Source organism: Protopterus annectens, chromosome 9.part0 (assembly GCF_019279795.1).
Source record: "Protopterus annectens isolate FY-2018-M chromosome 9.part0, PAN1.0, whole genome shotgun sequence".
NCBI classification, from domain to species: Eukaryota; Metazoa; Chordata; order Ceratodontiformes; family Protopteridae; genus Protopterus; species Protopterus annectens.
Genome location: NC_056743.1, coordinates 676,382,234 through 676,404,876, shown reverse-complemented (window position 1 = coordinate 676,404,876; position 22,643 = coordinate 676,382,234). Strand labels below are relative to the sequence as shown.

Here is a 22,643-nt window from a genome sequence, read left to right as displayed (position 1 = left end):
AGATGGGGGAGAATAGCCTCAGATTCAGGCCATCTTTGCATGCAGCTCTTGGCCTGCTTCCTGAGCAGAACAGGTCTAGGCTTTGTTGATTTACAGACTCTACTTCTTGTCGCAAAGTCTGCCTTAAAATTTAAAATAATTAACAGCATTTTATCTGTAAATGCACATATTTCCTTTTAGGAAAATTGTTCATTATGCATTTCTTTTGGCTAGCAGTCTTCACCAAATACAGTCCATTCAGTAGCTTATACTATGAATAATAACTTTTTCATAGTGCTCCTAATATCTCCTCTTGATGTGGACTAGAAGAGGTCATGGAGAAGTACAAAGCTAGAATACATAGGAGGTTTGGTAAAACATGACGTCAACTTTGAGAGAGTGACATATTGTTGGATGGCTAGTAGATGGATCAAATCCTGAGTCACAGTACGCTGTAGACTGGAGTTTAGGAATCATTAATAAGTATTCATCTGGCTTAATAAGGATCTTCCAAAGACATCTGTATTTAAACAGTTTGCAGAGTTACAGTCAGAGCATGCTCATGCACGAAAAACATCACATACCTTCATATTCTGTTACAGTATTGCCATCAGGTCTCTTGGATGCTGCAGGGGAGGTCTACTGCTCACCACTTCTTTCATCAAGGTATTTTTTCTTTATTCCATTCTAAACAAAAAGAAGGGTAATTTCTTCATTCTGTTCTAGACAAATCTATCAGTTTTTGAGAACAGCTGAAAACCTAAAGAGGCTTTGTTACTTTATAGGCTATTGTTGCAGTTTTAAATGTCACACTTTGGCTAGGTAAAATTCAAAACAACCTGACTGATAACTGTACCATAGAGAGAATCATGATATACAGTAGCAACACTGAGGTTTCATCAGCCAAAGGAAAAAATATTGCTAATATTATTAGAAATGAGGCATTGTATTATATTGGATTATTGTTCTATCTTTGTTCTACAGGTCAAAATATTCTGCTTCATGTTCTGTTTTGAGCCATCCCTGGTGTAATGTCATTAAACAGTAATACATCCCTTATGTCTTACTGCACTTGTTACCTGCCTTTCTATCCACACCACCAACTTGGCTTCAGCTGTTATCTGCTACAAAATTTCATCAATGTGGTTTTAAGATCAGATGTGATATAATATGACTCGTACCAACGTTGCAAAGTAGACAGCCTGAAAATGCTGTGGTGAATCTGATCTGCAGTTAATAACTTTTTGTAGTAACACAATATTTCAGTTGTCTCAAAGTGTAAAGTCTGTATCTTCATTACTTTATTACCTATTTATTGTTGATATGTCTATGCAATCGTATGTGTATGCATGTAAGACTTCATCTTTCTGCTCGAAGATTTGCTTGTGTAGTGCTTATTTACAAGCACATTTAGGTTTGTATAGCAAGGACCTCTTAACTTTTCAGATCTTAATGTATATGCTAAATTCTCTCAGTAGGATTACAGTTTGTTTGCGGCCAAATTCCGATTCATTGTGATGCAGTTTTACTAACATCATAAAATGTAGTGCACAGCACACATCTCTTGTACCTTTTATTGTGATTGTCATCTTTTGTATCTTCTGTCTAGCAAGCTAGACTGTTCAATGCAACATAAAAGTAATACCTGTAATATGCTACCTTGTGTTAGTCATGCTGTGTCAGAATTTTACAGTGTATAAAACCTACCAAGAGCTAGTGCATTTGTTACTCCTCTTTGACTCTGTAAGTCATAGAATGAACTTAACCCTCAAACCTTCAAACATATCCCAGTGTTAAAATGCTTCAGTCCTGTATTAATTTAGAGGCTTTCCGTTCATTGAGTTGCTCCTATATTCTCAGGCTTACATCTAAGAGATGCATTAGTATAATGTTGTCATATTACAGCAGATGCCTTTTAGGCTTAAGCAGACATCTAAGCAGTTTCCTAACAGGTTACGTCATCATTACTGCTCACCTTTATGCTTTATTGCCCAACCATAACACATTATATAGTACTGATTAAAACTCATTATGGATGAGTGATGCTGTGATGCCCGTGCCCTGGCCCAGCAATCAAGGGAGCCTCAATCTTCACCACTACACCAGTGAGGGGCATCTCAGATAGGAGGAAAGGATAACCGATACGCACATTAAAGTGCAATTTCCCTATAGAGCACACAGAGATCACAGTCAGTCCAGGGCTGGTCGCTCCCTTGCTCTCCATGTCCCCTATAAGACTCCCCACTGGCATAGCTATAGGGTCCAGATCTCAGCCAGCTGGGCAAGCTAAAATCTCCAGCACCCTCTGTCCAACCAGTGTTTTGTGTCCCTGCCCAAGTAGCTGACACACATACACTTTGAGATATGAGTTCATACAATCACACAGACACTCCTGGGGAAGGCTGGCACAGGTTCTCCAGGTGTGCCCCTTTTATCCAGACTGTATGGTAGAAATCACTGCCACCACCCAGCTAATATTTATCAGATACTCAAAGGCCCTTAAAAGGGTGTCCAAAAAAGGGTGTCCAATTATTACTGTGCAATATTATTATTCAGTTGGTAGTATAACTAAACAGTCAAGCCTTATTAGAGTGACTTGGTACAGGATCCCTATATACATGCAATGTACTCTTAGAGCTTAACTTATCTCTACATGAAACAGCCACAGTTGAAAGGTTTTAAACTGTTTAATAATAAATAATAAAAACAGAAGACAATACTTCTTACTACACAGTGCTAGTCAAGAGTTCAGAGATCACAGAGAAATACTTAAAATAATTCAGTAGTACAGTTCTGACATCACATAAAAACTCTTAGTCTAATCTTTGTAGTTTCTAGCTATTTCTAAGAGAAAACAGAAATCTAAGATAAACTTACATATAGAACACAGGCAGAATGCTGGTGAGTTGGATGGTCAAGACAAAAATGCTTAATGCCCTCTGATTCTCTCTGTTTTTAAAATCACATTTCTGGTTCCCATTACATCATTTTTCACACTTCCCTGGGTTCCCAGGTTAACAGAAACTACATTTACATTCTTAACATCTCCTTTTATCATCTTGCAGCTGGTCAGGAAGCAGAGCAATAAAAATACAATTGCATGTTTTAATCCAGCAATTTAACTCTTGGTTAAAACAACAGAAAGAATGTCTTCACTTAGACAGACCGGAGCCGACTGTAGATCAAAGGGTCACAACATGCTTTACTTGGGTCAGCAGAGTGCTCTGTTCCATTTTTGTAACAACATTTTTTTTCCATTTAAGACAACAAGCCTGTGGCTTACATTAATATTTACAGATTACAGAATTATCTATAAAATTCTAACTGGCTAGGCTGGCAGCCTTCACAGATGCATCTAGGTATTTTTGCAGTTACATCCTATTCATGCCTGTAGGCATCAAATATTGTTTGCTTATGTGTTTGCATTGATAATTTCAATACCATACTACATACAAGATATTAAAAGATTTCTTGTTAAAGCTTACCATAGCAAAAACAACTGTATCAGTATCTGACTTCTGTCTAGTACAGCCAAACAGATATTTGAATATTATTTGTATACTTTTTTTATTGTAATGATAATCGTATTTCTCTAAATATCTGAAGAATCAAGTGACACAGAACTGCTTAGCCTCGTGAAAGTTGACAGCTGTATGAAAATGCGGCTGGTAGCAAGTGTTGTAGTTGCTGAGATATCATATGCTGTTTATACAACACTTCAAAAATTAATATTACCTATGCTGATTGTGGCTTATAAAATCCAGTTTAAGACATATAATTAAATGCAATAACTTTACAGATTACTTTGTGCTGAATAGTTTGCGATTTACAGATGTTCTTCCTTATCACTGTTGCAGTATTCCTTACTAAAGGGATATCCTACTGAGGATAGCTGAATGTTCAGCCATCATACCAAAGCCTTCCACTCTTCCAGGCATCATACGTTAGCTGTACGTCCTATGTCAAAGGCGTAGGGTACATAAGTGATGTAGGAGTGCATAATCCTCAGAACGTCTTTACCACCATTCTGTAGTTTACTTTCTGAATTTGGTCTGCAAGTTGTTCGTCATGTCGCCTCAGCTGCTGAGCCTATGGCAATAATTACCCCATTGGGGTGGCTTCATTTTTTTCCTTTTCTTATATACCTCTAACATGTCATCCAGGAAGGTGAAATGTGAGTGTGGGAGGAAGATTCCCCTTAAACATTGACATGAGAAGTGCATCTTCTGTCTAGGAGCTATGCACAATCATGCTTTGTGTGAAATTTCTCAGGGATTTGTACCAATGACCCTGCATGGCTGTCTGTCATCTCTTTTGACATGCCTAAAAAAATAAAGTGTAAAGCTATTAGCTCAGGGAGCTATGACTTCTGAAACTGCCTGCCCAGACATTCAACCACCTCTTAAGAAAATGTCTAAAAAGATGCATAGCTGCCCAGCCTCTTCCGGATGTCTCTGTTGGGTTGGATGAAAAATCCAAGACTGTCCAGTTCTGATAGCAGCTTCCTCTGTCATGGCCCAGTTAGTGGCTGATAATGGGATTCCCTACCCACACATCCGCTAAGACTGCACTTATGTATGCTGCAGATGAGGAGGAGGAAACCGTGACTAATTATTTCCAAAGTGCCTAGTGGGATTCCTCATTTTCTAGTTAGGGAAGTGGTTCCTGGTTCCTTTATTGAAGACAGGCAGGGGACTGAGCCTCAGTTTATCAAAACAGAGGTTGCTCTGAAAAAGAAACAAAACTAAGCATATGGCTCCTGTCGCTAGGGACCCATACAAAGATTGGCAGGATTTCATTCAGGGTCTTTTCCATGCTGTTATGGCCTTGAAGCCCCCCTCAGGGGGTTAAAAGTTTCTTTCTCTGTTCCTTTAACTTCTATCCCTTCTAAATGCCCTTGGGATTCTTATTTCTCTAGTGATGATGGGAATTTTGATTCTGGGCAAGAATCCTTGGCTTACTCTTCCCACATCTATTAAATTCTTGCCCTAGGGTTTGAGGAATAGGATTCCCTTTTTCCTGATTCCCCTATTGCGCAACTGTCCTTTGGGCACACTGTTGTTTGTATTTTAAATGGAACTGTTCCCAAATTTCTGAAATCTGAAAGAGGTGTTATGACACCCTTCAGATATAATCTCCCTGTCCTTCAGTCCATCCTGTGTTAGAAACCCTTTTGGACACCTTTTCTTCTGCTTCCTAGAATCCTGTCAGCCTCCTGCGCCAAACAAACCAGACAGCTTTTATAAAGTGCCTGAAGCTGAAACTTTTTTATAAAATTGTCCTACGTCTGACCCTATGGTGATTACTGTGGCTAATGGTAATGCCTGTAAGTTACTGTCCTCTTCCAAACTTTTACCCTCTGACAAAGACAGTAAGGCCATGGACAGATATTGTAAAAAAGTTTATATTTCTTGCTACCTTAGCTGTTAGGGCTATAATTTGTTTCCATAAATTATCAGAGCCATACGACCAGGTATGTGCTGGGGTTTCTTTCCAAACTTGGAGGAGTTTTGTCTGATTGGTCTGATTCTGAATCCAAGTCCTCTGCCTTCTCTGTTTTGAGCTCTGGGGCTCAGGTAGACCCCCATTTTGCCAAATGCAGTCATGATGCTGCTTTCCATGATTCAAAGAGGCTACTTTATGGTTTGGAAGTCCCTTCCTCCTTTTTTTTTTTTTTTTTTTTGGGGGGGGGGGGGCATTCCTCAACCTTCCCATTGCCAACTTCCTAATTTTCCTTAAGTTCTTTAAGACCTTTTGGTTTAAGAAACTATTCAGCCACTTCCACCCTGTCAGCAGGGTAAATGATTTTATTCCAGAATGTTCTTGGGTTTCTAGGAAGGAGGGTTCTTGGAGACCCATTCTAGATCTCTCCTTTCCCAACAAATTTCTAAAAGTTTCTTCATTCAGAATGTTGTCTCTCCAGTCTCTTCTGTTGCTTCTGCAGGTCTACTTGGTCTCTCTCCCAACCAGATGAATGCCTGTCTTCACATTTCTGTTCACCCTCTCTTCATGATTTTTAGAGTTCTCAGTTTCCTCTTCACATTATCATTTCTCTATTTTGCCTTTTGGCCTTTCTACAGCTCTGAGAGTCTTTACCAAATATCTGGCCCCAGTGGTAGCCTTCTGCAGAACTCGGGGACTTCAGATCTTTCCTTATTTAGATGACCTTCTCATTCAAGCCTAGGATCTAGAATATACCCCTCTCAAAGTCATTTCTTTAACAGTCAGTTTCTTTCCAATCCTTTCTTCCCCTTTAAGTGGTGTCTGCAAGAAAGTTTCTTCAAGTTCTGTTGTTCGTGGCATCCACCATTCCTGTGGTCCTTTTTGCCAGACTCTACATAAGGATGCTTCAGTTGGTATCTCATAATTGTTTGACTAATAAACTGTCCTTTTCTGGTGGATTCATCAGATTTCTCTAAATTCTGGTCTGCCTTTTAAGCCTTCTCTCCTCACTCAGGAACTGTATACAGATGCTTTGAATCTGGGTTGGGAAGTTTCTTTCAGTAACATCAGAATCGAGGGAGTTAGGTCTTCCCAGCAACTAGTAGACCATATCAATATCGGAGACAAGAGCTGTGATCTTGGCCGTTCTTGATCTGCATTCTCTTTGTGCCCCAAGTCCCATAAGGATTCTCACAGAACACCACTGTTGTGTGGTGTATAAGCAAAGGGGCACACAGTCATACTTCTTTGCAGACTGGCTCTTCACACTTAGGATTTTGTGATTTGCCATCAACTGACCCTTCCCTCAGAGCACAATCTAGTGGCAGGCAATATGAATAGATCTAGGACAGATCCTTACAAGAGGATGCTTCCCAGAGGGGTTTTGTGGACATTGTCCATCAGGAGTACTCATCAAGTAGATCTTTTTGCCTCCAGTTTGAACAGACAACTTCCCAGTTTTTTTTCCATAGTGTTAAGTCTGCTAGCTTGGAAAGTGGATGCCATGTCTTTGTCTTGGAATGGGATGTTTCTGTATGTCTCACTTCCCCTCTTCCATTGTTACCAAGACTTCTGCACAGGATGATATAGGACACACCCAAAATCTTATTGGTGACTCCCTTTGGGCCCAGACAGCATTGATTCCCCCTTCTCTTTCAACTGACCAGGGACAATCAACAGACGTTATCTCACAGGATGGATCTTCTCACACAGGACAAAGGGCTGTTTCATTCATCCTTATCTACTTACCCTATATTTGACTGTTTGGGTGACAGGATTTTGATTCATTTTAGATACCAGGTTTCTGAGCACATGCTTCAGGTTTTGCAGGAGGCCAGCAAACCCACTGCTAGAAAGTCCTATGTTGCTAAATGGAAAATATTTTCTATTTAGTGTCACAAATATGAACAGGACCCTCTTTCTCTATGTATCCATACTGATGTCCTTCTGTTCTCATGTTGCAGTATTCATTCTGCTCAAAGAACCCTGACTCCCAGCCTCCTGCTCCAAAGAGACTAGACCATTTCTATAAAGTGCCTGAGGACCACAAATTCCTGGTAAAGCTCCCTTTGGGGGACCCTTCTGTCATAGCTGTGGCCTCAGATAGACAATCTAGGTTGCTCTCTTCTTCTTCTTCTCTCATCTTCTGATAAAGACAGTACATTTATAGATAGGCTGGAAAGAAAACATACCTCCTCTGCTGTGGTCTTCAGAGCTTTTAACTTTCAAACTCATATGGTTAAATTTGCCTTGGACTTGGTACACTTCTCAGCTCCCTGCCGATTCCCCTAACAAAACTGAAGTAGCATCCAAGCTATCCATGCATCCCAGGTGGCCAGGCACTCCATCAGATGCAGTTATGATGCAGCAGAAGCCTCTGCTAGATCATCTGCAACTGCATTAGTTAGGCGTAGATGCTCCTGGGTTAGACTCCAACCTCTGCCAGAGGATTTTAAGTTAAAAATCCTAGATGCCCCTCTTGACAGTAACCTCCTATTTGGAAAGAAATCTGCAGAGCTTTTTAAAAGTCTGCAGGAGAAAAGCAAAGAGCTGCAGGACATTAAACACCTGCTGGTCTCCCCCATACCCAAGTTATATAGAAATTATCCTGCTAAGACATCCTATGTAAGAAGGGCTCCTTCGACCATCCCTCCTTCCTCTAGTAGGCATAAGAAAGGGACTAGGAGACAGCCTTCTTTAAGGACTACCTCTTCTCAACCAGTTCAAAGACTGTCCTTTCAGGACAGAAATAATAGCAACAATGTGTGACTGCCTTGCCCTACTCCCCCTGTCTTCCCATCTCTCTCAATGTCTGCCCCTCTGGAAAGAAATCACCTCAGACAACTGGATGCTGGCAATAGTGGAAAACGGATATTTCCTATCCTGGCAGAAAAAAAAAAAAACAACCCTCAGGGCATTCCTTTCCCACCCAAAAATCAACTCTACCTAATTCCACACATTATCCAGAATCTACGGGCTTAAGGCACCATAGAATCCTGTCCCATTAGGGCAAGAAGGAAAAGGTTTCTACTCCAGATTTTTCCTAGTTCCAAAAAAGGATGGACCATGGAGACCAATCCTGGACTTATCCTTCCTAAATCTTTATCTAAATGTCCTCTCTTTCAGAATGCTTTCTCTACAGACCCTGTTTCCACTACTGCCACCACAAGTTTTCAGGGCCACTTTGGACCTGAAGGAGGCTTACCTCCACATCCCCATACACCCAAACCACAGGCTATACTTACGGTTTGTTGGGCCCTGCTCTCATTTTCAATTTACTGCTTTTCCCTTTGGTTTGTCCACTGCACCAAGGGTTTTCACAAAATGCCTAGCTCCCACCATATCCTGCAGGACCAAGGACATACAGATCTATCCATACCTGGATGATATCCTCATTCTAGAAGAACAGGAAGAGATCCTCAAAAAGCATCTCCAGTTCTCCATGTCCCTGCTTCAGGGGCTAGGTTTTACTCTGAACCTTCCCAAATCATCCCTATCTTGGACAGACCTAATGAAGGCATTTTTACCCCAAGAAAAAGTAATCTCTCTGACAAATCATTTCCAGGACCTTCTCCACACAGACCAGTTGTCAGCAAGACAGTTCTTGCATCTCCTGGGGCTTGTGGCAGCCACCATCCCCATGCTTCTCCTAGCCAGGATGCACAGGAGGAAACTTCAGCGGTATTTAAAGAACATATAGTCCCAGCAAAGCTATCCTTTAGCCTTCTAAATACCCTTCCTTTCTTGTCTTCAAACAGAACTAAGGTGGTGGATACAACAAATTCAAAGGAATCAGGGCTTCCTCTCCTCACACCCACACCAGCTCAATACATGCACACAGATGCATCGGATCTGGGCTGGCAGGCTACAATGAAGGGACTCAAGGTATAAGCACCTTGAGAGGCATCCCTTCTAAGGGAGCATATCAATGTCAGGGGAAATTACAGTGGTTCCGTTAGCCCTGAAGGCTTTTCTCCCTATCCTTCAGCCACGCCCTCTGCTAATCTTCACAGACAATACTACTGTCATGCGGTACATCAACAAACAGGGGAGGACCAGGTCCTACCTCTTGTGCAGGCTGGCAATGCAAATTTGTGAATTAGCCTCACAGAACAGCTTATCCCGACAGGCAACATACATCCCTTCCCAGGACAACCAGCGGGCAGATGTTCTAAGTAGATTCTTCTTGCTACATCATGAGTGGATGTTACACAGGGAAGTTTTGCTGGACATTGCCCAGCGATGGGGTACCCCTCAAGTCGATCTGTTTGCCTCCCCTCTGAACAGACAGCAGACAAAATTCTGTACCAAACACCACTCTCCACTAGCTTGGAGAGTGGATGTCTTCACCATTTCATGGAAGGGACGGTTTCTGTATGCCTTTCCACACTTCCCTCTCATTCTGGCTTGGCTTGATCTTTTGTTAAACTCATTTGTCAGCCATATTTGCACATCTGTCTTTGAATCCTCCACTTTATCTATATTTGAAGTCAAGCAATTTTTGAAAGGCGTCCTTTATATTAGGTCTTTGAGAAAGCTAGTTCCTCCTTCTTGGGACCTTCATTTCAGTCACCTTTTGAGCCTGCAGTTTCTTCTTTGCAGCTCTGTACTTGGAAAAACATTTTTTGGTGGCTCTTACTTCTGCTAAAAGAGTTTCTGAACATCGGGCTCTCATTGCAGTTCCTCCTTTACTGGTCTTTCACAGAGACCGTTCCTTTTCGTACCAGCCCTTCTTTTATGCCCAAAGTTGTTAATAATTTGTCTTTAAATCAGTCCATTCACCTTTCTTCTCTTTTCCCTCCTCCTCAGAATTACAGTGAAAAGGTTATTCATACTTTGGATTTGCATTAACAGCTCAGATGGTATCTGCAAAAGACTAAAGATATAAGGAAATCTGATCAACTTTGTTTCTTTCCGTACCAGTAAATTGGATTTAGCTGTTTCTAAGAAAACCATTTCTTGAATTTCTAAGACCATTTCTTTATGCAATTCTTTTCTTGGTACTCATATTTCTTCTTCTGTTTGTGCTCATTCTGCCAGTGTGTTGGCCTCTTCTGGTCCTTTTCTCAATTTTCTAAATAGTATATCCATATTGGAAGCTGCTACTTGGTCTTCTGTACACTTTTACTAAATGCTACACGTTGGATGTCATATCTAGGGCCAGAGCTGGTTTTGCCTGGGCCCGCTTGCATGGTTTATTGGAGGACTCCTTTGTGGCTTGCTCCTCCCATCCTCTCCAGTAGCTTTTGTAGTCTTCCTTTTGTAAGGAGTACTGCAAAAGTGATGAGGAAGGATATAGCACAGTTGTGTACGATCTTACCATAACAGTAGATGTCCTACTTTTCACTGTTGCAGTATTTTGTCCCTCCTCCCACATTCTGCTCTGTTTCTTTCCCTCTGGCTAAGGGTTCCGTTTTCTTGCCTTTATGGGTGTACATGTACTTGCTTTTCCTCTTGAGTTGGACTGGTTCTCCTGGGAAAGTTCAGTTCTGAGGATTAGGCACTCCTAAATCACTTACATATACCCTACGCCTTAAACATAGAACATATGTCTGACACATGGTACCTGGAAGAGCCTAAGGCTTTTGTATGCTGGCTGGATGTTTAGCTATCCATGGCAGGATATCCCTTTAGTAAGGAATACTGCAACAGTGAGATGTAGGATATCTCCTGAAATGGTAAGATCATACACAACTGTACTTTTTCTGCTAACGCTTAATAGTTCTGGTGATAACATTTGAACTGTGAAGTAATAAGTTCATTTTTTAAAGGCTCAGGTCACACAAACTCAAAAGAGCTCCACTGAAGGGAAGGGTTTAACGCAGTTGATAACACTTGCTGAAAAGCACCCACTTAACAGCTTAAAAACAATTGATCTGATGTTAATCTTCTTTCCATTCATCATTGATGGGTTTGGTTCCGAGCATTCGGAACAAAGTCGCCTTTTTACCAAGCTCGCTCCAGCCAAAAAAACTCTCGAGCTAAGTTTCTACCCAGAATGCCCGTCTCCTTGTTACCTCAGATCTCGTTTGCCACATAGCCGTAAAGCCGCATTTCAACCAAGCTCTCAGCTAAGTGGAACTTAGATATTTGTATGAAAAACTTTTGATATCTTAATTTTTTATTGAGCGAATAATATTTCTGGTGTATTTTCTTCCATCAGACCTTGTCTTTTTTCTCTCTACTCTACCCATTGTTACCGTTGGTAAACTTTCAAGTACCATTGTTGGTACGGCCTTTCCTCCCTTACCTTTCTAGTATTTTTCTTTCCTGTCTAACCTGTTAGCTTTGGTTTTTAGTAAGGTGTTTCTGCTTTCTCTTCTACATATCACTGCACTGGTGCAGTTGTGACTTCTTTGAACAGTGTTTGACTTATTTGTCCTAACTGGTTATACTGTTGGCCTGTGGTGTCTCTCTAACAAGATGTCGGATAAGAAAGGTACTTCAGGTTTTAAGCATTGTGCTTCATGCAATGGCAAGTTACCTAATAGTGATTCTCACGATGATTGTGTATACTGTTTGGGAGTGCCCCACCTTTCGGTGCAGCCTCCTTGTGACATTTGTCAGAGTTTCAGTCAACTCGCTCTTAATGAGCACAAAAATAAACTGATACTGAAAGGGTTACTTAAGTCTCCCTTTTCAGAGGCCATTTCTGCGATGGAGGTCTCAACCCCTCCTACTAAAGACAAAAAGAGGTCCCACCCAGTTCCCTCCTCACCATGGGGTGATCAGGGTAAGCCTGTGAATTCAAAAGTCTCAAAGTTGACTTCGGAGCATAAATCTGCTTCTACAGCTCTGTCTTTCTCGGCTCCAAGCATCTCGAAACCTTCGATACCGGCTCCAGTTTTGGCACCGGTTCTGCCTCGGGCACCGATTATAGACCTTACTATGCCTGTTTTGACTTTGGCACCTGTGGCCACTTCGGCTCAGGGCACACCTTCGATTCCTTCATCAGTTATGATTTTGGAAACGACTGATGTTAAGTTGTCAATCTCGCCTTCATTCTTGCTGGATGGGTTCGGAGCCGATCCTCAGCTCCGACTCGGCCTATACTAAAGTTCGAGAGCTAATTTTACCGGCTTGAGGTAACCCTATATCCCATGATGCTAGGCGCTAACTACCCAGATCTCATTTGCTGCTTTCGCTAGCGAGGTGCTTTTTTTACCGGCTCCACAGGTCAGTGAAAATTAATATTTTTCTTCTCTTCTCTTAGGGATTTTTTCCCCTTTATTTTGTAATCAGATAGTATAGTACTTATACCTACCCCGTTGAGTCCCTTTTTTTGGTCTTATCCCTAAATCCCAAAGTTTTATCCCTCCCCTGTTAAGGTTAGGCCTTAGGCCCTTCCGTTTTTTTTTTTCCTGTTCCATTGTATTGGGACAGTTAGGTGTGCGTGGTTTTATTAACCTTTATTTTTACTTTGTGTGTGTGTGTTTTAGCTTCTAAGGAAGATTTTTTCTTCTTTAACAGCCTTAATGTCTAAAGACATTAAAGTCTCAGGCTTCAAGAAGTGTGACTCGTGCTGTCAGAAAATGTCGCTGACAGACGGTCACACTTCTTGCATTTATTGCCTGGGACCCCTGCACCTGCAGGACTCTTGTTCTGTTTGTCATGCGTTCAGTCTAAGAGTCCTGCAGGAGCGCAGGAATAAGTTAATTTTGTGGGGCTTATTAAAGTCTCAGAGTTCCCCGGCTAAGTCCTTGCCGGGTAAACCTTCGAAGTCATCCAAACCGTCGGCTCCGTGTTCCAAGCCTTCGGCTGGTGGCTCACCTACTGCGTCACGATCGGCTCCGGCTGGAGCCGATACAGCTATGTCGCAGTCTTCTGCATCGGCTCCGGCCGGAGCCGATGCCTCAAAGACTCTGTCTCCTATGTCGACTCCGGTCGGAGCCGACATGTCTTTGGCTCCATCGGCACCACTAGTCTCGGTGCCATCTTCCACCCGCAAAAGATCTAGGTCTCCGTCCCTGGAGTCCATTCACTTGGCTCCGAGATCGCCTTTGCTCTCGGAGCGGAGCCATCGGAGCCATTCCTCTCAGTCTTCCAGGCTTTCTGACCATGACCTTGAGAGGGTGGTTAGTAGACTCCTAAAGTCTCAGGCACTGGCCCAAATGCTTCACAGCCCGTCTCAACAGACAGTGGCTTTACCCATACCATCTTCGATTCCTCCTCCGACTCTGCCCCTGAGTTCGGAGCCGGAGCTCCTCGGAGCCGTGACCATCGTGACATCAGAGCCGATACTTCCCCCTTCGGCTCCGTTGTGTGCTCTGATCTCTTCCATGGTCCCATCCATGGAGGGATCCGGGCACTTGGACTCCCTCGTCGGCTCCAAGGGGGCGAGTGGCATCGGACCCTTTTCTGACCCCGTTCTCCCTCTCGGAGCTTCGGCGCTGGTGAGTTTGGCCTCGACATCGGCTTCGGAGCCGTCCCTCTCGGTGCCGGCTGGGGTTCCTATTTCTTCGGAACGGGAGCCCTCTGTCCTGCCTGATAGGGGCGCCTTCGAGGTCATGAGGAGCATTCTGGCCCCTGTGCCTGCCCCACAGTCAGCTCCATCAGCTCCTCCCACTGTAGTGCCTGCTGCGGTCTCTACCCACTCTCTCATTCCCGACCGTAGAGACCCAACGCCTTAGGTTTCCCCATTGGGAATATCCTCCTCTTCCGAGGCTTCCCCTGATCCACCAGGTGAACCCCCTCGAAAGAGGACATGTAAGAGGAAGCATGTGGACTCCCCTGAGTCCATCACATCTGATACTGACTTGGATGAGTCGGAAGGGTCCCCACGGTCCCCCTCTGAGGATGTCTCCTTTTCTGACATCCTTGAAATCCTTAAGCAGAGGGGGAACTGGTCTACCCTCAATCCTTCCGAGGACGAGTCGTTTTACCTAGAGGCGTTTGGTTCTCGCCCTTCCACCTCCTGGGTGTCTCTGCCTTTTGGACCCCCTCATGGAAGTTGTGGCACGGAAGGTGTGGGCGGCCCCTGATATGATGGAACCTACCCCACGGAGGCCCTCCAAATTTATCACAGCCTTGTCAGATAAACAATTCTTAACTAAGGGTGTCCCAGTTGATGCCATGGTGGTGGCTGCAGCCACTAAGAAGAAACTGGCCGATTCTTCAGTGCCTATCCATCCTCCTAATAAGGAATCTAGGGCTATGGATAGGTACGGCAAGCGGATGTTCTCTTCAGCGACCTTCGCCATGCGGTCGCTGAATTACTTGTGCCATTTCACCCGCCTTCAAAGAGACATTCTCAAAGAAATGGGTGATACTCTACAGGATCCAACAGCTGCGGGATCTCAGGACAAAATTAACTCCCAGCTAGGAACCCTAAATTCCATTGTCAACTCCTCCATGTGGCTTATTTCCTATGCAGCCGATGGAGCAAGTAGAGCCACAGGCGTGGCTTTAAGGCGTCATGCCTGGATGCGGCTTTGCAACTTTGCAGACCCCTTCAAGGCGTCCTTCACTAACTCCCCCTTTGATGGTTCGGCATTGTTTGGACCTCAAGTGAAGGATACGTTGACCAGATGCGAACAAGATGGCAATACTCTTTTTGCCGTAGGAGTCCGTTTTTCTACCCCATCCAGACCCTATCCTAAGGGTCAAAAGGGTGGGAAAATGTGGTTCCGCAAATCTCAGGGAGTCACGCCTGATGCAAGAGGTCAGTTTCCCCCGAGAGGCGGGGGGGGGAACAACAACAGACGTTGCCCTAGAGGCAGAGGAGGTCCGCAGAATCAGGGTAACAGAGAGTCTCTCTCTGATAAACCCTTCCAGCATCCCTGAGAAGCTGCCCGACTATCCACCTTTGGAGGCAGTCGGGGGAAGGTTATCACTGTACCCAGAAGCCTGGCTTTCTCTCACACAAGACAAATGGGTACAGTCGATTATATCAGAGGGTTACAAATTTCCCTTTATCCACACCCCAACTCAGTCAAAAGGGCCCCTCCCAGATGTTCCACCCAGTCTAAGGGAACAAGCAGTACTAGAAGTTTCAAAACTGCTAACAAAAAGAGCCATCCAGCCAGTCCCAGCAGACCAACTAGGATCCGGAATCTACTCCAAGTTCTTTTTGGTACCAAAAAAGACAGGGGACTGGAGGCCAATATTGGATCTCAGCAGACTAAACAAGTCTGTAAAAAGAACGAAGTTCCGGATGGTCACGCTACAGTCCATTCTACCCTTTCTGGGTCAGGACAATTGGATGTGCTCAGTGGACCTTCAGGATGCGTACTATCACATCAAGATGCACAGGCGCTCCAGAAGGTTTCTCCGCTTCCGGCTGGGGGCCAGTCACTACCAGTTCAGGGCCCTGCCCTTTGGTCTCACTACAGCCCCCCGAGTGTTCACCAAATGCATGGCAGTGGTCACGGCTCATCTGAGACATCAAGGATTCCAGGTGTTTCCGTATTTAGACAACTGGCTCCTTACTGCCACCACCAGGCATCAGCTTCTTCTTGCCAGAGATTACACCATTCAAATTTGCAAAGGGCTAGGTATTTCCATAAATTTCGAAAAGTCTGCCTTGTCAGTCTATTACTTTCATAGGCACCACCTTGGACACCATACAGCTCTCAGCAAAATTAACCAAGCAAAGAGTTTTAGATATTCGAAATCATGTTCATATCCTACTTCAGAGCAAAAGAATCCAGGCCAGGTTTGTCCTAAAAGTGTTAGGTCTCATGGCGGCAGCCATCACGCTACTTCCCCTTGCTCGTTTTCACATGCGGCTCCTTCAGTGGATGCTCTTCTCCCAGTGGTCCTTCCAACAGCTTCCTTTGACACACAAAATCATAATAACACTATCTTGCAAGAAACATCTGTCTTGGTGGATGGTCTCCCCTCAAGTTCTTCAGGGCAGACCATTCGTTCCTTCCTCTCCGGTCGCCACTGTCCCAAGGGATGCCTCCCTGACGGGGTGGGGGGGGGGCATTTTCAGGGCAGGACAGTCCAGGGCACATGGCAGCCTTTCGAATGCCACCTGCACATAAATGTCCTGGAGATGAGAGCAGTGTTTTTGGCGTTGCAGGCCCTCCAAGACTCTCTTCCTTTAGGGACTATTGCAATTCAGACGGACAATATGTCCGTAGTGTGGTATATCAACAAGCAGGGTGGAACCAAGTCCTATCCCCTGTGTCGAGAGGCACTCAGACTTTGGCAATGGGCGATCTCTTCTCAGCGGTTTCTGATAGCAACGCATACCCCCGGGAAGTCCAACATCATAGCGGACAGGTTGAGCAGAGCTATTCTCATGCCACACGAGTGGTCTCTCAGGCAATCAGTAATAGAGGAGATTTTTCAGAAGTGGAGTCCTCCTTGCTGCGATCTTTTTGCAACACCTCAAAACAGCAAGTGCCTCGACTTCTTCACCCTCTTTCCCCTTCCAGGCCATCTCCCCAGAGACGCTCTAGTCCACGATTGGCCTCGGGGACTTCTATACGCTTTTCCCCCCTTTCCATTAATCACTCAGTTGATTCAGAAAGCTACCGCCTTGAGAGCCAGGATAATCCTCATTGTCCCTTATTGGCCTCGACAGATATGGTTCCCGTTCCTGCATCGTTACCTTTTGGAACAGCCTTGGCATCTGGACCCAGTACCAGATCTTTTGGCCCACCAGTCAGGGCGGCTGCACCAATCCCTCCAATCTCTCAACCTCACAGCTTGGTTGCTCCACTTCCATCCTTAGCCAGGCTTCCCCTGATTTCCAATTCTGTCCGTGATATTATTGTAGCTTCCCTTAAGTCCTCTACCAGAAGGATTTATGCTAGTAAATGGAAGCGTTTTTCCTTCTGGGCAAAGGCTAGGAATATAGATCCCTTCACTGCTCCTATACAGTCAGTCCTAGATTTCCTAGCGGAAGTTTTTCATTCAGGCTCTTCATCCTCTACTGTAAAGGTTCAGTTAGCGGCCATTTCAAATTTTCACATAGGCCTGTTGGATTCCAGCATCATGCCCCACAAGCTTTGTAAAGCCTTCCTTAAGGGTATCTTTTTGCTCAAACCCCCAATCAAAGACCCCCCACCACAGTGGGATTTAAATTTGATTTTAACATCCTTGATTCTTCCTCCCTTTGAACCTGCGGCTTCCTGTTCTTTAAAGTTGCTCTCTTGGAAAACTCTCTTCCTAGTTGCCATAACTTCTGCTAGGAGAGTATCAGAACTCCATGCCCTTTGCATTCGTCCTCCTTATCTAGTTTTCCACAAAGACAGGGTTTCTCTCAGAACTAACCCGTCTTTTTTGCCCAAGGTGGCTTCTCAGGCAAATTTAAATCAATCTATCGATCTTCCAGTTTTCTTTCCCAATTATTCTAACAGGGCAGAGCAAAAACTGCATTATCTCGACGTTCATCGTCCGCTCCATTATTATCTGGACAGAACTTAACAAACTAGGAAATCTGAACAGCTTTTTCTGTCCTATGCGGAAGGTAAAAAGGGCCTTCTGGTATCTAAAGTAACCTTGTCTAGATGGCTGTCCTCTGTGATTACCTATATCTATCAACTCAGAGATAAAGAATTACCTTCTAAGCCAAGAGCCCATTCAACCAGAGCTTTAGCTACATCAACAGCCTTTCAAGTTAGATTGCCAATGGATACTATTTGTTCAGCAGCCACATGGGCCTCTCCTCATACCTTTATTACACACTACAAATTAGACATGGCCTCCAGAAAAAGGGCAAATTTTGGTTCCACCGTTCTCAAGAGCCTGTTCCAATGAGCCACCCGGGATGAAGGTGCTAGGGACGCGGTCCCATCCAGCAAGAATGAAGGCGAGATTGACAACTTAACATTGAGAAGTTATGTACCTACCATAACGTTCCATGTTAGTTGTCTTCTTCTCGCCTTCTTTCTTGCATCCCACCCACCATCCCCCTAGCCTGGATAGACCAAAAGGATTTCCCTTTTTTATCAGTCTTCACCCTTCATAATTTGAAGCCTAAACTGGTTATCCTTGGGTAACTATACCTTCAGGTAGTGGCACATGGGAGTTTTTCCCCCTTTCCTTCTCTCCCTTGGGTTGGGAGGCTAAAATCGCTATGTTCTCAGCTACCAGACGAGATCTGGGTAGTTGGCGCCTAGCATCATGGGATATAGGGTTACCTCGAGCCGGTAAAATTAGCTCTCGAGCTTTAGTATAGGCCGAGTCAGAGCCAAGGATCGGCTCCAAACCCATCCAGCAAGAAAGAAGGCGAGAAGAAGACAACTAACATGGAACTTTATGGTAGGTACATAACTTCTCATTTTGGCTTCGAGTGCCACTTCGGCACCAAGCATTGTACCAACTACACTGGATTTGACCCCTTTACTCCCGGTCTCGAAACTAGAGACTTCGGTGTCAGCAGACCTTGCACCACTGACCCAATACTCCCCTTCCGTAGATCCGTTTCTGGTCCAGGTGTATAGCCCATTCATTGAACGTCCTGACTCTCTATCTGGAGAATCCACTAGATCCACCAGGAGCCTGTCGGAACGCGACGTGGTGTGTCTTGTGGACCAGCTGTTTTTAGCCAGGGGGATACCCACACTTTCTAAGACACATCCACCTGCAGGACTTGGGTTGGTTTCTCTACGGACTCCATCTTGCACTCCGCCTTAGACCATTTTTGTTCCAAAGCCTTCTGCTCCGACATCCTTCTCGGAACCCATCACCTTGGCACCTACAGTGCACCTCACTCTGGCTCTGAGTTTGTCCCTTTGGTCTTCAGTTCCTGCGGAACTGGTCCTTCCTCAATCTGGGGATTGGGGTACGGGCGCTTTGGCTCGGGGCATGGAGCCATCTTTCTCCTCGGTGCCGAGAGCCACATCTGCACCGATCCTGCTTTTGAGGCTCCATCCGTGGGGATGGGTTCATCAGAGTGGGGTGTGACCCCAGTCCCGAGGTTGTCTTTCTCAGTTCTGAGCTCCCATCCCTCTTCAGGCGGATCTACCTTCTGAGCGATGGAGAGAGCTCTTGCTTTTGGAAGCACTCCTTTGATGTCGGAACCCAAGTTTTCGCCCCTGAGCTACAGCTGCCACAGACCACCCCCTGGGACACTGGGCAGAGAAGCCGCAGGACACCCCCGTTCAGGGGACACGCTCTTCTGAGTCCTCCTCAGAGACCCCCACTAAGGAGCCCCCTCAAAAGAGGACATGCAAGAGAAGCACATGGAATCACCTGAGGAGTCCTTAACAGAAGACACGTATTATGATGATAGTGAAGGGTCGTCTCGGTCACCTCCTGATGGTGTCTCCTTCAGAGACATCCTAGAAATGTTAAAGCAGACAGGTGACTAGAAGCCCTCTATCCCTTCATCTGAGGAGTCAGTGTTCCTGCAGGCTTTCCACACCCGGCCTTCTACCTCTTGGATGACCACGCCTGCTGACGAGCTCATCCTGCTCATCATGCAGCATGCTTGGAAGAACCCTGATTCCATTGAGGCAACCCTTGGGAGACCAGACAAAATTCTTTCTCCTCCCAAGGAGAACCCGCATTGGTCCAAAGGGTTACCAGTCGATGCTGTGGTAATGGCAGCGGCCACAAAAAAGGACTTGGCTGAGGAATGTCCCGATGTCCACCCACCCAACAGGGAGTCCCGGGTGGTGGACAGACTTGGGAAGTGAGTTTTTCCATCAGGGACCTGTGCTATATGGTCACTGAACTATTTGGCACATTTTACGAGGCTCCAGAGGGACTTGATCTCCAAACTCTCTGGGACGCTCACAGGACAGTTGTCTGATGAGGTCAGGGACAAAGTGGCCTCGCAGCTCGCAACCCTGGAATCTATATCCAACTCGTCCATGAGGTTGCTTTCACATGCTACCGAAGGGGCGGCTAGAGCAGTGGGTTCGGGCATTGTCATGAGGCGTCATTCCTGGATGCACATTTCTGACCTTGTGGACCCCTTCAAGTCTTCCTTTTTGAATGCTCCAATCGAAGTATCATCCCTTTTTGGCTCCAAAGTGAAAGACACTCTAGCCAGGTGCGAGCAAGATGGAAAGATCCTGTCTGCCGTAGGCCTATGGTTTTCCAATCCTCAACATACTTTCTCCAGAAATCAGAGGAGTGGGAAAATGTGGCACAAAAATCTCAGGGTCCTTTCCGTGCCACACTTGGTGATGATACCCCCAGGGGCAGAGGGGGTAACAATTCTGGAAGACACTCCTATAGGGGCAGAGGGGGTTCTCGTAACCAAGGCTCCAGGATTCCTTCTCTGGACAGCCTTACCAGTGTTCCTGAGGAACAGCCCGATTGCGTACCTCTGGAAGCAGTCGGGGGTCGATGTTCTTTGTGTTTCACTGTTGCAGTCATCACACTTGGGTTATCTGCCTGCAGGTAGCTCTCAGTCACCCCAAATACCAGAGTCTTAATATTTCTGCATCAGATGCTGTCGCTTCTTCCATGACGTCAGGTCGTCAGGGGTATAAAACAGGCAGCCTACACCATTAAATCAGTCTTTCTTGCCGAGGAGGAGCCAGAAGCAGAAGCAGTTCAGAAGTGCCTGTCGGCCCCTCCCTGAAATTTGTGTTTTCAGGTTATAATCCTGAAGTCTTCTAAAGCTAAGTACTCCATTGGGGATCCTTTTTTCTTGCTCTAACCGATGTCAGAAAAAAGTTAACAATTGTCTTGCCTGTGGAAAGCAAATACCTCACAGAGATTTTCATTCTTACTGCATCACCTGTTTAGGCCCAGACCATGATGTCCCTTGCTGTCGATTTTGTGCTTTTTTTTAATGCCCGAACCATTCGTCATTGGTCTATCTTTGTCGCTAAATTCTTTCACTCTCGTTCTCCGTATTCCAAAATAGCTTCGATAAGCCATCCGACTACCGATCTTCCGAAAAAACGTAAAGATAAAGACAGAGACAGACCGCATAGGTCCAAAACTGCAGATGACGCTTCCGTTAAGCTAGTCGTCAGACCACCAGTACTCAGTGAGGTGCCTTTGCAGCGTCTGATGCCCGCTTCTATGGATTCACAGGCCTCTGCTTTCGGAGTTCGGTATGCCACGAGATGCTTCTTTGACTATGGAATGTGCAGATGTCTCTACCTTGGATGAGTCCGGAGCCGCTGTGCAGGCACCGGCTTCTGAGTGTGTATTCCATCCTACCGATGTTCGAATCAAACCGACGACTTCATTTTTAGCCAAAATGACCGAGTTTCTTATTCCCAGTGTACGTACTACGCCTAGAAAACCGATGACCAAAGGGCATGCTAAGCTCCCATGCCTCAAAAACAAATGCTTAGAATGGCTGAAGACCTTATTACCCTAATTAGGGGAAGCCAGCCTTCCCCTGCTAAGAGACAAAGAATTGAGTTTCCTTCTGATTCTGTCCCTTCTGATTATCAGGACATGCTCTTATCAGCCTATGAGGATTTAGATGCAGAGGAATCCATTCCCAATGCCTCCACTCCACATGATTTTTCTTTTGGGGAAACCTTGCATTCTTTAAGAGAGCATTTCCACAGGTAATGCCAAGACTACCCTCAGTCCAAGAAGAGACTTGGAGAATTTTTAGAGTTGCCTCAGCACAGGCCTCTAGCCATACCCCCTGTCTTGGATGTATGTTTTATGGAATCCAGTCTTACTCCAGGTACATTATCCCTGGCCCCTAGGAAACCTGACAGGTACAACAGAGTACCTGATTTCCACAAATTTCTCTTCAAGAATCCTATTGCGGATCCAGAGGCCATTTCCCAGGGACCTAAAGGTATTAAGGCTACTACAGCCAAAAATCCTACCGCTTTGGACAGGGATTCCAGAGCTTTAGACAGATGGGGTAAGAAGGTATATACCTCTGCAACTCTTGCCATCAGGGCATTGAATTGCCAGTTTCACATGTTGAAGTACCAGCAAAATATTATGGAACTAATTAAACAAAAAATGGTATTAATTCCAGATTGTGCAGAAAATAAAGATCTACAAGAGCTAATGCATTCTGCAAACCGAGTTAGTAAGCATACTTTGCAGTGTGGCTTTGATGCCATAGAAGCATTTTGCAGGGCTGCAGTCACTGGGTCTGTATTGAGAAGGCATGCTTGGCTAAAGGAACAAATCTTGCCAGATCATGTCAAATCCAAATTACTAGATGCTCCTTTAAATAAGGACTGTTTGTTTGGCAGCAAAGCAGAAGTTGTTCTTAAAAAGATGGAAGAAAAGGTAAATCTATGCAAACTGTCAAAGAATTCTTACAAGTGCAACCACCTAGATTCAGTAGGCATTGTCCTTCTAAAAACTGGTCCTTTCCAGCC

General features: G+C 44.9%; 1 protein-coding gene across 1 annotated transcript in view; it reads left to right on the top strand.

Moving 5' to 3' along the window:
- SKIV2L (Ski2 like RNA helicase) overlaps positions 1-22,643 on the top strand; it is a 624,419-nt gene that overhangs the window by 524,846 nt on the left and 76,930 nt on the right. The window lies entirely within an intron of this gene.